Here is an 11,904-nt window from a genome sequence, read left to right on the forward strand (position 1 = left end):
GCTACGCCTTTTGAAGTATTATTGTTAATTACTTGTTGTATGTATATCACTACTTTTATGTATATATTATTTACTTTTTTATGGTGATGCTTTGTAATCATGTTTGATCAGAACTGTATGCCAAAAAAACTTCATGGAACTGAATAAGACTGCACTGAATTAAGAGCAAGAGAGAGGAAAACAACTGGGTGACCCTGGGAGGGTTATATGAGGACAGTGTCATTTGAATGCAAATAGACCATTGTATCTGACTAACACAGTCCTACACTCTGACCTACTATTTTTCCAGTCGGTGCCACTATAGTTTTTGTGTTAGCATTGTACTGCAGGAAAGTGTGTACCCTGTAGAACACGTTTAGAGGATGAGGCTTTTTTTTTCTTGCTGTCACCATGGTTAGGGGGCGTCCGTCTCAAAGGAAACGACCGCGCTCTCTCCATTCGCTGAAACTATAGGTGTGTCAGGGGGTGTGCGCCTTTTTTTCACCAGCTGTCAGTCATGAGGTCACTTCCTGCGGGTGTAAACTCCATGGCTCTACTCTGTATGGACGTGGTGGGGGATTTTTGACAGCGGCAGCGCTGCTGGAAAACAAACAAGGACGTGGTTGGGGTCGGGGGACTCAGTTTTCCCTTCTCGCTCCTCTCTCGAGCTCACGCCGACCGCTTCTCAACCCAGCGACATTTCCGAGGATATGGCGGCTTCGGATTGGGCTGTCCATTGTAAGGTAGATGTCTTCCTTTGGCTTTTTAGCCAATAAATGCACCCTCGTGCAGCAGTTGATAGACTATCTCTAAAGGAATTTTGTTTAATGGACAGATGACTGCAGCCCAGAAACAGTGCATACATGTTCTCCAGTTTTAGAATTTGTCCAGTTTGCAGTCCGACACCTGCACACGAATGTTTACAGGCAACAGGGGTACATTAACACATTCTTCCAGGACTAGGACTATTGCTATTGTTGGGAGGCAGGCTAATCTGATTTCAGTTTGCACGCCTGCGCAGATAAAGTGGCGCTTGTTCATCAATATGCAACATCTAGTATCATTAGTAAGCTATTCACTCAACACAAAGGCTATTTATTGGCTTGTTGGCAAGCCCAATTACTTTAATAGCGGTTTTAAAGAGGCTCTGTATTACTTATTACAATTGCTTGTTGTGGAGACCTGTGGTCAGTTTGATGCACCAGGACAGTGACAGTAATGTCAGAGGTAAAATCTGTGTGTTAAATTCAGCACAGTAAACGTTAAGACTCTCTTCAAATGTTTCTGCTGTAATACTGAAGGTCTGTAACACTGGAGACATGGTTTTTAAATTTCTAGCAGCACCTGCATATGGCTTCTTTAGAGTAAATATTGTTCCCAAAGTGTGTCAAGTAGCTTCAAATTAGAAATGAATTTAGGCATTTTTTCTAGAGATTTTGTAGTTTAAAATGCATTTTTTGGTTGTTGGGCATTATTTGCCTTTTATTACATAATAAACAGAAGAAATGGGACATGGAATGAGGGGAGAGGACAGGGATTTTTTTAGGCAACACCTGGTCCCAGCGGTTTGACGTATTGCCTGGAAATCATAAATCTTTATAATTTCTTATGGTTGTTGATCAGTTCTTTTTCAGAGGGAATGCTTTACTGTGAAGTGTTAAAAGGACAAACGTGCAAAGCAGCGGTTAATATGTAGCTGTGGGTGATGTGAAGTATTTGCTTAAATACCCCTGAGGCATCTCTCTCTCTCTCTCTCTCTCTCTCTCTCTCTCTTTCTCTCTCTCCATCTCAGTAACTCCTACTCCCCTTGTGTGTGATCATTCACATAAATGACACTCATAACTAACAGAAGTCCCAGCATTAGAAGAGCTTGGGTACATATTCATCCATTAATTAGTGCTTCTCAAACATGAAACTGTGATTGATTATATTATTTAGAGGATTATTTCTGATTGAAGTTCAAAAGTTAACTCTACCAAGTCAAAAACGCATGGTCATATTTAGATCACTTGATTTGAGCGATTGTGTGAATACCGTGTGATATTCTGCATGTCAACAAACATTAATGTTGTTTACTCCTTTACCTGTCCTTTACTTATTTTGTATGTTAAACTGCCTAAAATACTAATGAAACAAAGGTTTCCAAAGTTTCAACTCTGGTCAGTGCACCCTATGTTATAATGTTTCATGTTGTTTTGATTGTAAGATAGCATTAGGACTGACTGAATCCCACAAAGACTGTAGGTGATGGTTGCATGCTTGTGTTTTTATATGCACATGGTTAGAATAGACTTAGTAGACTTAGACTTAGGTTTTTGATAGTATTGGCCCCTGTGTTGTAGAAATGATTAATACTTCTCTTTTAACTGGGGTGTTCCTGACTTCTCAAACATGCTATGTCGAACCTGTTCTTAAAAAGCCTAGTTTAGACCCATTGCACCCTCGAATTATAGACCTATATCTAAACTCCCATTCATGGCAAAGATTCTAGAGAAAGTGGTACAGAGCAGCTTACTTCTTTCTTAGAGATAAATGATATTTTTGATAAATATCAATCAGGTTTCCGTAAAACATTCTACGGAAACTGCACTGGTGAAAGTTTCAAGCGATATTTTGATTCTGCTGATTCTGGGAAGCTACAGTGTTAATTTTGTTGGACCTACATCTGCCTTTGACACTATTGATCACAATATTATGCTTAATAAACTTCAGCTCTATTAGGGATATCTGGATCAGCTTTGAAATGGTTTTCATCTTACTTCTGGTAGAAGTTTTAGTGTCTATATCAATCAAACATGTCAATACTGCAGGTTTATCGAGTGGTGTTCCTCAGGGTTCTGTCCTGGACCAATTCTTTTCCTCTGTTATATTCCCTCTAGGACAGATAATAAGCCAGTTTCAGGATGTTTCTTATCACTTGTATGCAGATGACATTCATTATACTGTTCCTTTAAGCCTACTGAGTTATTTAAACTGTCATCTTTAATGAATTGTCTGAGTAGATAAGCATTGGCTAAATGACAACTTTTTAATGTTGAACTCAGCCAAGACTGAAACTTTAATCATTGCTCCGAGCAGAGCATCCCTCAGATTAAGAAACCACTTGGTGACTTAGGCTCGTCTGTTCAGCCCAGTCTCAGGGCTTAGGTGTTGTTTTCGATGCGGCCATGTTATCTGAGAAACACTCGAAACAACTTATTAAAAACTGTTTCTTTCAATTAAGGAACATTTCAAAGATAAGAGCCTTGTGTTCAAAAGCCGAGTTGGAGATGATTATTCATGCTTTTATCTCGTCTCGCTTAACTATTGTAACAGTCTTTTTATTTGCCTTAATAGAAGGATCTTTGTCGTCTCCAGAGCGTCCAAAATTCTGCTGCTAGGCTTTTAACCCACACGAGTAAGAGGGCACATATTACTCCAGTTTTAGCTTCACTTCATTGGTTACCAGTGATTTTTAGAATGCACTTCAAAATTTTGGTCTTAACTTTTAGAGCCCTACAAGGACAGGCACCCCATACATCTCAGACCTGATACAGCTGCGTACATCCTCACGCAGTCTGAGATCAACAGGTCAGAGACTATTAGTTGCCCCCCTTACACATTTTAAAACTAGGGGGGACCGTTCTTTTCAGGTTGTTGCACCGAGGTTGTGGAACGCTTTGCCTCCTTCCATGCGCTGCTTAGATTGTGTGGAAAATTTTAAAACTCAGTTGAAAATTCTGCTTTTTAAAGAAGCTTTTAACTAGATTGTAGGGTGGTTAGGCTGGTCTTATGTGTACGTGTTATTCTTTTCAAAGTGCTCACAACAAAAGGAAGCATAACAACTGTCATACATACGTGCATTACAAAAAACAAAAACAAAGAATAACCGTACAAAAGACCAGCCTAAACCACCCTACAATCTAGTTAAAAGTTCTTAAAAAGCAGATTTTCAACTGAGTTTTAAAATTTTCACACAATCTAAGCAGCGCATGAAGGAGGCAAAGCGTTCCACAACCTCGGTGCAACAACCTGAAAAGAACGGTCCCCCTAGTTTTAAAATGTGTAAGGGGGGCAACTAATGTCTCTGAACGTTGATCTCAGCTGCGTGAGGATGTACGCAGCTGTATCAGGTCGAGATGTATGGGGGTGCCTGTCCTTGTAGGTGCTCTAAAAGTTAAGACCAAAATTTTGAGTGCATTCTAAAAATCAATGGTAACCATGAGAAGTGAAGCTAAAAACTGGAGTAATAGTGCCTCTACTCGGTGGGTTACAAAGCCTCGCAGCAGAATTTTGGAGCTCTGGAGACGACAAAGATCCTTCTATTAAGGCAAATAAAAAGACTGTTACAATAGTTAAGCGAGACGAGATAAAAGCATGAATAATCATCTCCAACTCGGCTTTGACACACAAGGCTTTATCTTTGAAATGTCCTTAATTGAAAGAAACAGTTTTTAATAAGGTTTCGAGTGTTTCTCGATAACATGGCCGCATCGAAAACAACACCTAAGCCCTGAGACGGGTCTGAACAGACGAGCCTAAGTCACCAATGGTTTTTAATCTGAGGGATGCTCTGCTCGGAGCAATGATTAAAGTTTCAGTCTTGGCTGAGTTCACATTAAAAAGTTGTCATTTAGCCAATGCTTATCTACTCAGAAAATTCATTAAAGATGACAGTTTAAATAACCAGTAGCTTAAAGGACAGTATAATGAATGTCATCTGCATAAAGTGATAAGAAACATCCTGAAACTGCTATTATCTGTCCTAGAGGGAATATACAGAAGGAAAAGAATTGGTCCAGGACAGAACCCTGAGGAACCACTCGATAACCTGCAGTATTGCATGTTTGATTGATATAGACACTAAAACTTCTACCAGATGTAAGATGAAAAACATTCAAAGCTGATCCAGATATCCCTAATAGAGCCTGAAGTTTATAAGCATAATATTGTGATCAATAGTGTCAAAGGCAGATGTAAGGTCCACAAAATTTAAAACACTGTAGCTTCCAGAATCAGCAGAACAAAATATCGCTTGAAACTTTCACCAGTGCAGTTCCGTAGAATGTTTTTACGGAAACCTGATTGATATTTATCAAAAATATCATTTATCTCTAAGAAAGAAGTAAGCTGCTCTGTACCACTTCTCTAGAATCTTTGCCATGAATGGGAGTTTAGATATAGGTCTATAATTCGAGGGTGCAATGGGTCTAAAACTAGGCTTTTTAAGACAGGTTTCGACAAAATAGCATGTTTGAGAAAGTCAGGAAACACCCCAGTTAAAAGAGAAGTATTAATCATTTCACAACACAGGGGCAATACTATCAAAAAAAACCTAAGTCTAGTCTAATAAGTTATCTAAACCTGTGCATATAAAAACAGAAGCAGCAACCTACCTACAGTCTTTGTGGGAATTCTCAGTCCTAATGCTATCTTACAATCAAAAACAACATGAAACATTATAACATAGGGTGCAGTGACCAGAGTTGAACTTTGAAACCTTTGTTTCATTAGTATTTTAGGCAGTTTAACATACAAAATAAGTAAAGGACAGGTAAAGGAGGTAAACAACATAATGTTGTTGGACATGCAGAATATCACACGGTATTCACACAATCGCTCAAACTCAAGTGATCTAAAATGACATGCGTTTTGACTTGGTAGAGTTACTTTTGAACTTCATCAGAAATAATCCTCTAAATAATTAATCAATCCCACAGGTTTCATGTTGAGAAAGGCACTAATAATGGATAATATGTACCAAGACTTCCTAATGCTGGGACTGTCTGTAGTTATGAGTGTCAGTTATGATATCACACACAAGGGGACGTAGGAGTAACTGAGATGAGGAGAGAGAGAAAGAGGAGAGAGAGAGAGAGCAGAGGATGCCTCAGAGGTATTTTAAGCAAATACTCACATCACCCACAGCTAAATTAAACGCGGCTTTGCAGTGTGTCCTTTTAACACTTCAGTAAAGCATTCCCTCTGAAAACGAAATGACAACAACCATAAGAATATAAAGATTATGATTTCAGGGCATACGCAACCGCTGGGAACAGGTGGTTTTGCCTAAAAAAATCCCTGTCTCTCCCCTTCATGTCCATGTCATTTCTTCTGTTTTATATGTAATTAAAGGAAATAATGCCCAACCACAACCAAAAAATGCATTTTTAAACAAAAATCTCTAGAAAAAGCCTTAAATTCATTTCTAATTTGAAGCTACTTGAACACAACTTTGGGAACAATATTTACTCTAAAAGAAGCCATATGCAGGTGCTGATCTAGAAATTAAAACCTGTCTCAGTTGGTACAGGACCTTCAGTATTACAGCAGAAAAATTTGAAGAGAGTTTAAGTTACTGGTGCTGAATTAACACACAGATTTACCTGGACATTACTGTCACTGTCCTGATCACAAACTGACTCAAGGGTCGTTCCACAAAAGCAATTGTAAAAAGTAATACAGAGCCTCTATTTAAAACGCTATAAGTAATGTGGCTTGCCAACAAGCAATAAATAGCTTTGTGTTGAGTGAATAGCTTACTATGATACCTAGATGTGCAATTGATGGAACAAGCGCCACGTTATCTGCGCAGGCGTGCAAACTGAATCAGATTAGCCTGCCTCCCAATACAATAGCAATAGGTCCTAGAGTCTGGAAGATGGGTGTATGTACCCCTGTTGCCTGTAAACATTCGGTGCAGGTGTCGGCTGCCAAACTGGACAAATTCTAAAACTGGAGAACATGTATGCACTGGTTTTGGGCTGCAGCATTCGTCACATTAAACAAAAATCCTTTAGAGATAGTCTATCAACATGCTGCACGAGGGTGCATTATTGGCATAACAAGCCACAAAGGAGACATCTACCTTACAATGGACAGCCACTCCGAAGCCGCCATATGCCTCGGAAGTCGCTGGGTTGAGAAGCGGTCGGGACGTGACTAGAGAGAGGAGCGAGAAGGGGAAACCTGCGAGTCCCCGGACCCCAACCACGTCCCTGGTTTGTTTTCCAGCGCGTGCGCTGTCAAAAGCCCCCACCACAGTCCATACATGAGTAGAGAGCATGGAGTTTCACACCGCAGGAGAGTGACCTCATGACTGACAGTGGGGGAAAAAAAGGCGCCACACCCCCTGCACACACCATAGTTTCAGCGCGAATGGAGAGGCAGGCGGTCGTTTCCTGTGAGGACGGGACGCCCCTAACCATGGTGACAGCCAAGAAAAAGAAAAAGCCTCCCTCTAAAGTGTTTTTACAGGTACACACTTTCCTGCAGTACAATGCAAACACAAAACTATCAGTGGCACCGCTGGAAAATATAGTGGTCAGAGTGAGGACTGTGTTAGGTCAGATACACATGGTCTATTTGATTCAAATGACACTGTCCGAATATAAACCCTCCCAGGTTCACCAGTGTTTTCCTCTCTCTGCTCCTTAATCAGTGCAGTCTTATTCAGTCCATAAGTTTTTTGGCATACAGTTTGATCAAACATGATACCAAAGCATCACCATAAAAAGGAAATATTATTATACATAAAAGTAGTGAAGATACAACAACAAGTAATTAAACCAATCATACTTCAAAATTTGGCGTTAGCCTGCAGCGAAACACGCACCATTAGAGAAAGAAAGAATACACTTGGAAAAGTACGGATTAAAGTACAATGTAAGCGGTCTAATGCTGTCTTGCTTATGACAACAAGGGGTGACAAAAAATTGACCCTACTCTCTTCACATGTGCAGGAGGGAAAACATATGGATAAACAGTGAACAAAGACAAAATAATCTAAAAAAAGATCTGTATATCTGAAGGAACAGGAAGCGGTACAAATGTGGAGACTGTTCATTTTACTAAGTAAAAGTAGCCATACAACACACCATCAAAAATTACACCACAACAAAAGTCCTACATTTAGGAATTTTACTAAGCAAAAAGTCTCATAAAAATAAAAATATGCATCAAAAATATCAAAATTACTAGTAACTGCAGAAGGCCTCTGTAAGTATTCTAGTATATTACTGCAGGTCGGACTGAAAATTTCAGTAAAGTAGGTATACACTCTAGTTTGTTAATATTTTGTCTGAAATGTCTCATTCACATACCAACTGTTATGTGGTTAATAAAAAACCACCTCCATACATTTAAGATATTTGAGTTATTAATCATTTGACAATTTAAAAAATGTTGTTTACATGTACTGCTTCTCTCTATGAGAAGGACATTATCTGATGTGTGGCACCGGAAGAAAGATGTCTCTACTTCGGTAAGCCATTGTAGTGTATGCACAAGGTAGGCGTCAAGGTTATACATCCCACTTCGTCAGTCTTTGGACCAGAATGGCTTGGTGATGATGACACAGAGTCGTTTTAAACGAGAGTAAAGTGAGCACAGAGAATGTTTCCCCTCGTGATGATGTGATAAAGCCTTTCACAGCAGTGGCAAACGAGCACATAAATCATCGGTACAGTGAAGCACAAACATCTAAGTGAAGTAGCACGCAAAACACAGTAAATATAAGGGGAATGTTTGCCTTGTCATGTGAAAACTACAGAATGCAGGAGTCTGACAAGATTTTTGTGCTCACACAATTCTCTCACGCCTGAGAAAAAGCACAAGTCTTTAAATTCCGATGCTGGCGCATGGTGTAGTTATGGGATGTGACAATGGTTCCTGCCCATTGTGTACAAACCAACATGAAGATTTCAGGAGAATTATCTGGCAGATGGGGGGGAACCATTGTGTCCGCTCCTGGACAGCAGGCCAAAATTTCTGAGGGTTTACAGTCAGCGTCACGTAATAAACGGCCCATTACGCAGATGCTGAGTGGCAACCCCGTTTGCAGATTGCATCCTCGGTCTCTTCTTTCATCATCAGCTCCCCATCCACGGTTTGTCCAGTCTCTGGCAAAGCAAGTGGGGCGTCACGTGACAGCTTGGCCCAAGGACTGGGAGCAGATGCAGGCTGTTCTGTATGAGTCCTGGGACCCCAGTGGAACCCCCCCCCCCTCCCCACTACCTCTCTCGGCACATCGCATGTACATGCATAGTGGTGGGAGAAGTAGCCAGGCCTGTTCTTGAGAAGAAAAAGGAAACAACAAAAATATCATTTGAAAATTGTAGAATGTCTGATGGCTTATCACTGAGCCTAGACTATGTTAACACTTGGTGGGGGTGACGCTGATTAACATCTGTACTGTTGGATTTATAAACTAGGAAACATATAGGCAACATAATTTTGTAGCATGTCATCTGTTTGTATCTAAAATCTTAACTGGCAGTAATCATTAATAGAGCTGTCCAAAATATGAGGGGAGTTAAAAATATTCTTCTGAACGTTGTGAATTAGGACAAAAAGCTCTTAAGATGTGTTGGTACTGCTAGGAGAATTTCGCAGAGTGGTAATCATAGAGATTCTGGTCCAGGCCCATATGTGAAAGCAAAGTAAGTTTCCTTCTCTACAAGTTGTGATCACCTTAACTCAAAGTTATTACTGCGTACTTATATATAAACATCTACGGATGCATCTAATAAATCTCAGACTCACTGTGCATCTTATGGTGGTACTTTAATGTGTAAAATTTCTCTATGAAAGAATTACAGAAGCATACATTAGACAAAAAAATACATAGTGGAATGACTCAGATTCAGTAATTATAAATGTACCAATAATAAAATAATATATTTAATGCATATATTACTGCACCATATAAAAATTAATAGTTGTTATGAAAATAATAGTTGGTTATATTGGTTGCATTTAAATAGCATTTTCAGTGTGAGTTGGTCCAGGTGTCGATAGTTTTAACTACGTTCGTTTTTAAAACGAGGAGAACATTTTTTCTTACTTAGAACTTTAGTTTAGAAATAACAAATCTTAAGTAAAAGTAACTTACTAGATTTCTATGGCGCTTTAAACCAAATGACGGTTTCATCAGAGGATTGTTGTCATGGAGATGGTCTGTTGACATGGAGCGGATTTCACAATAGACTGTAGGACTTCTGAATTAGGCATGGTTTTTCAAACCTCCAAATATACTGTTGGGTACAACACTGTAACAAACAATGTTGTTTTTTTTTTTGTTTTTTTTTTTTTTTTTTTTTTTTTTTTCGATTTTTTTTTTTTTTTTTTTTTTTTTTTTTTTTTTTTTTTTTTTTTTTTTTTTTTTTTTTTTTTTTTTTTTTTTTTTTTTTTTCTTTTTTGTTTTTTTTTTTTTTCTGGAGGACATTAAACACAACTTAGTCGTAAGTAAAAGTATAGTAGTAAAGATGAAGTACCGAAAAATGAACTTAAATATTTGAGTAAATGTGCTTAATAATATATTAACCACTCATAGGCGTAATTTCCGGGGGATAGGGGGCGTTACAACCCCCCTCACCCCAATAATCCAAAACTGACTTTTCTTTTTGTTGTTTTGTTGTTTTTTTTTCAGATTTTTGTTGCCTTAATCATATTTTTGAACAATGTAGATGTTTTGTCGTTTGAAAAAAAAATGATTGCATGCATGTCGGCTCCTCAGATAGTCAAGATATTGTGACCACTGCAGTAGAGCTTAGTGTGCTGCTAACAGAGCATCAGGGAGAAACGTTTACATTAAATCACTGTACATGGATATAAAACTATTAAGGCAAAATCTGGTTGAAATAGATAAATCCATACGCAACCACCACAGATGTGAGGCCGCAGGGCACTGATTTCCTCCACAGACACTGGTGATTTGCCATGAGAGGAGGAAATGGAGAAACACTAGAACCAAAGAACGGCTCGTGCAACCAAGGACTCAAGAGAGCATAGCAGCAACAGAGTCCGCAGTAATGGGCTACGTCAAGAATTTCTGTCTGGACAACAGCTGGTTTCCAATTAAGGGGAGATCAGAATGCTTTCCAATCTATGACATCTGCACCATTTGCTTAAAACATGTCCGTCCCTGAAAGGAGCCTGCTGTACAAAATAAAGGAGCCAAAAAACTTGATGAAGTAATTTAGGGTATGAATGGAAGAATTATAGCTAGACTTCACTGCTTCACTCTCCGGTTTGCCTGGTTTTGAAGCCTCAAAACAGGCTCAAATCATAACAAATGTGCAAATATGATATGCCAGGTTGTATACTTGTGTGCATTATCCTCCTGGTAATAGCACGAATGCATGTTTTATGGTATGACATTCAAACCTACCAGTTAGCCAAAAGGGGTCAAATAAATTACTGGCCTTGACATTTATTTTCAATCAAAGAATCTTCTTGTTTTTCAGTCACATAAAAGGACTGTAGCCTTTTATAGAAAAAGTCTGTCTTGGTTTGAAAAAGGGTTAATATGATGCCCATTGACGTGTGGGTCAAGGGTGAGGTTATTCTGCAGGACAGGCTTCTTGTGGCCACCTGCTGCCCAGAAATGTGTCCTTGGGCGCCCAGTAGGATGGATCAGTTGGGGGAGTGGGCGCACATATATATAGAGGGTCACTCCTCGAAGCAGTGGGCCGGGTTTGGCCCGACCTGTGGCCCTTTGCGCATGTTATCCTCCCTCTCACTCCCCTTATGTTCTCCAAGCGTCCCTGTCAGTAAAGGCTTAAAACAATGCTGAAAAGAGAAATGGTGGCAGCTTTATAACGCCCTATCTGCTAGACACTGTTTCTTTCTAATAGGAAATGAAGTAGATGATTAGTCGATTACTCAATGTTGATTAAGAAACATTATTCAGCAAACCTTTCGAAAAAACAATGAATGGTGTCATGAAAAAAAAACAGTCGGTCTGAAATACAAACTTCACTTATTGTAATGTCTTAATTATACTAAATTAAAATATATTTGGATTTTGGTTATACAAACTAGACATTTGGTTGTAGGTAATGTGTGAGCATTTTTCATTATTTCTGATTATTGCGTAGAACAAACGACGATTGAGAAAAATAATCTGCAGCTTTGAAAACTATAATGCATTGTTTATGTTCCCTC

At 39.1% G+C, this 11,904-nt stretch overlaps 1 protein-coding gene across 1 annotated transcript in view; it reads left to right on the top strand.

Moving 5' to 3' along the window:
• The first annotated feature begins 475 nt into the window (after nt 1-475).
• The window catches only part of pparab (peroxisome proliferator-activated receptor alpha b), a 50,721-nt gene continuing 39,292 nt past the window's right edge, over nt 476-11,904 (top strand). Inside the window, exon 1 of the mRNA XM_032522727.1 lies at nt 476-722. The gene's annotated coding sequence lies outside the window, so the exon portion shown is untranslated. The remainder of the gene's footprint in view (nt 723-11,904) is intronic.

This window comes from Etheostoma spectabile, chromosome 8, assembly GCF_008692095.1.
Source record: "Etheostoma spectabile isolate EspeVRDwgs_2016 chromosome 8, UIUC_Espe_1.0, whole genome shotgun sequence".
NCBI lineage: Eukaryota > Metazoa > Chordata > Actinopteri > Perciformes > Percidae > Etheostoma > Etheostoma spectabile.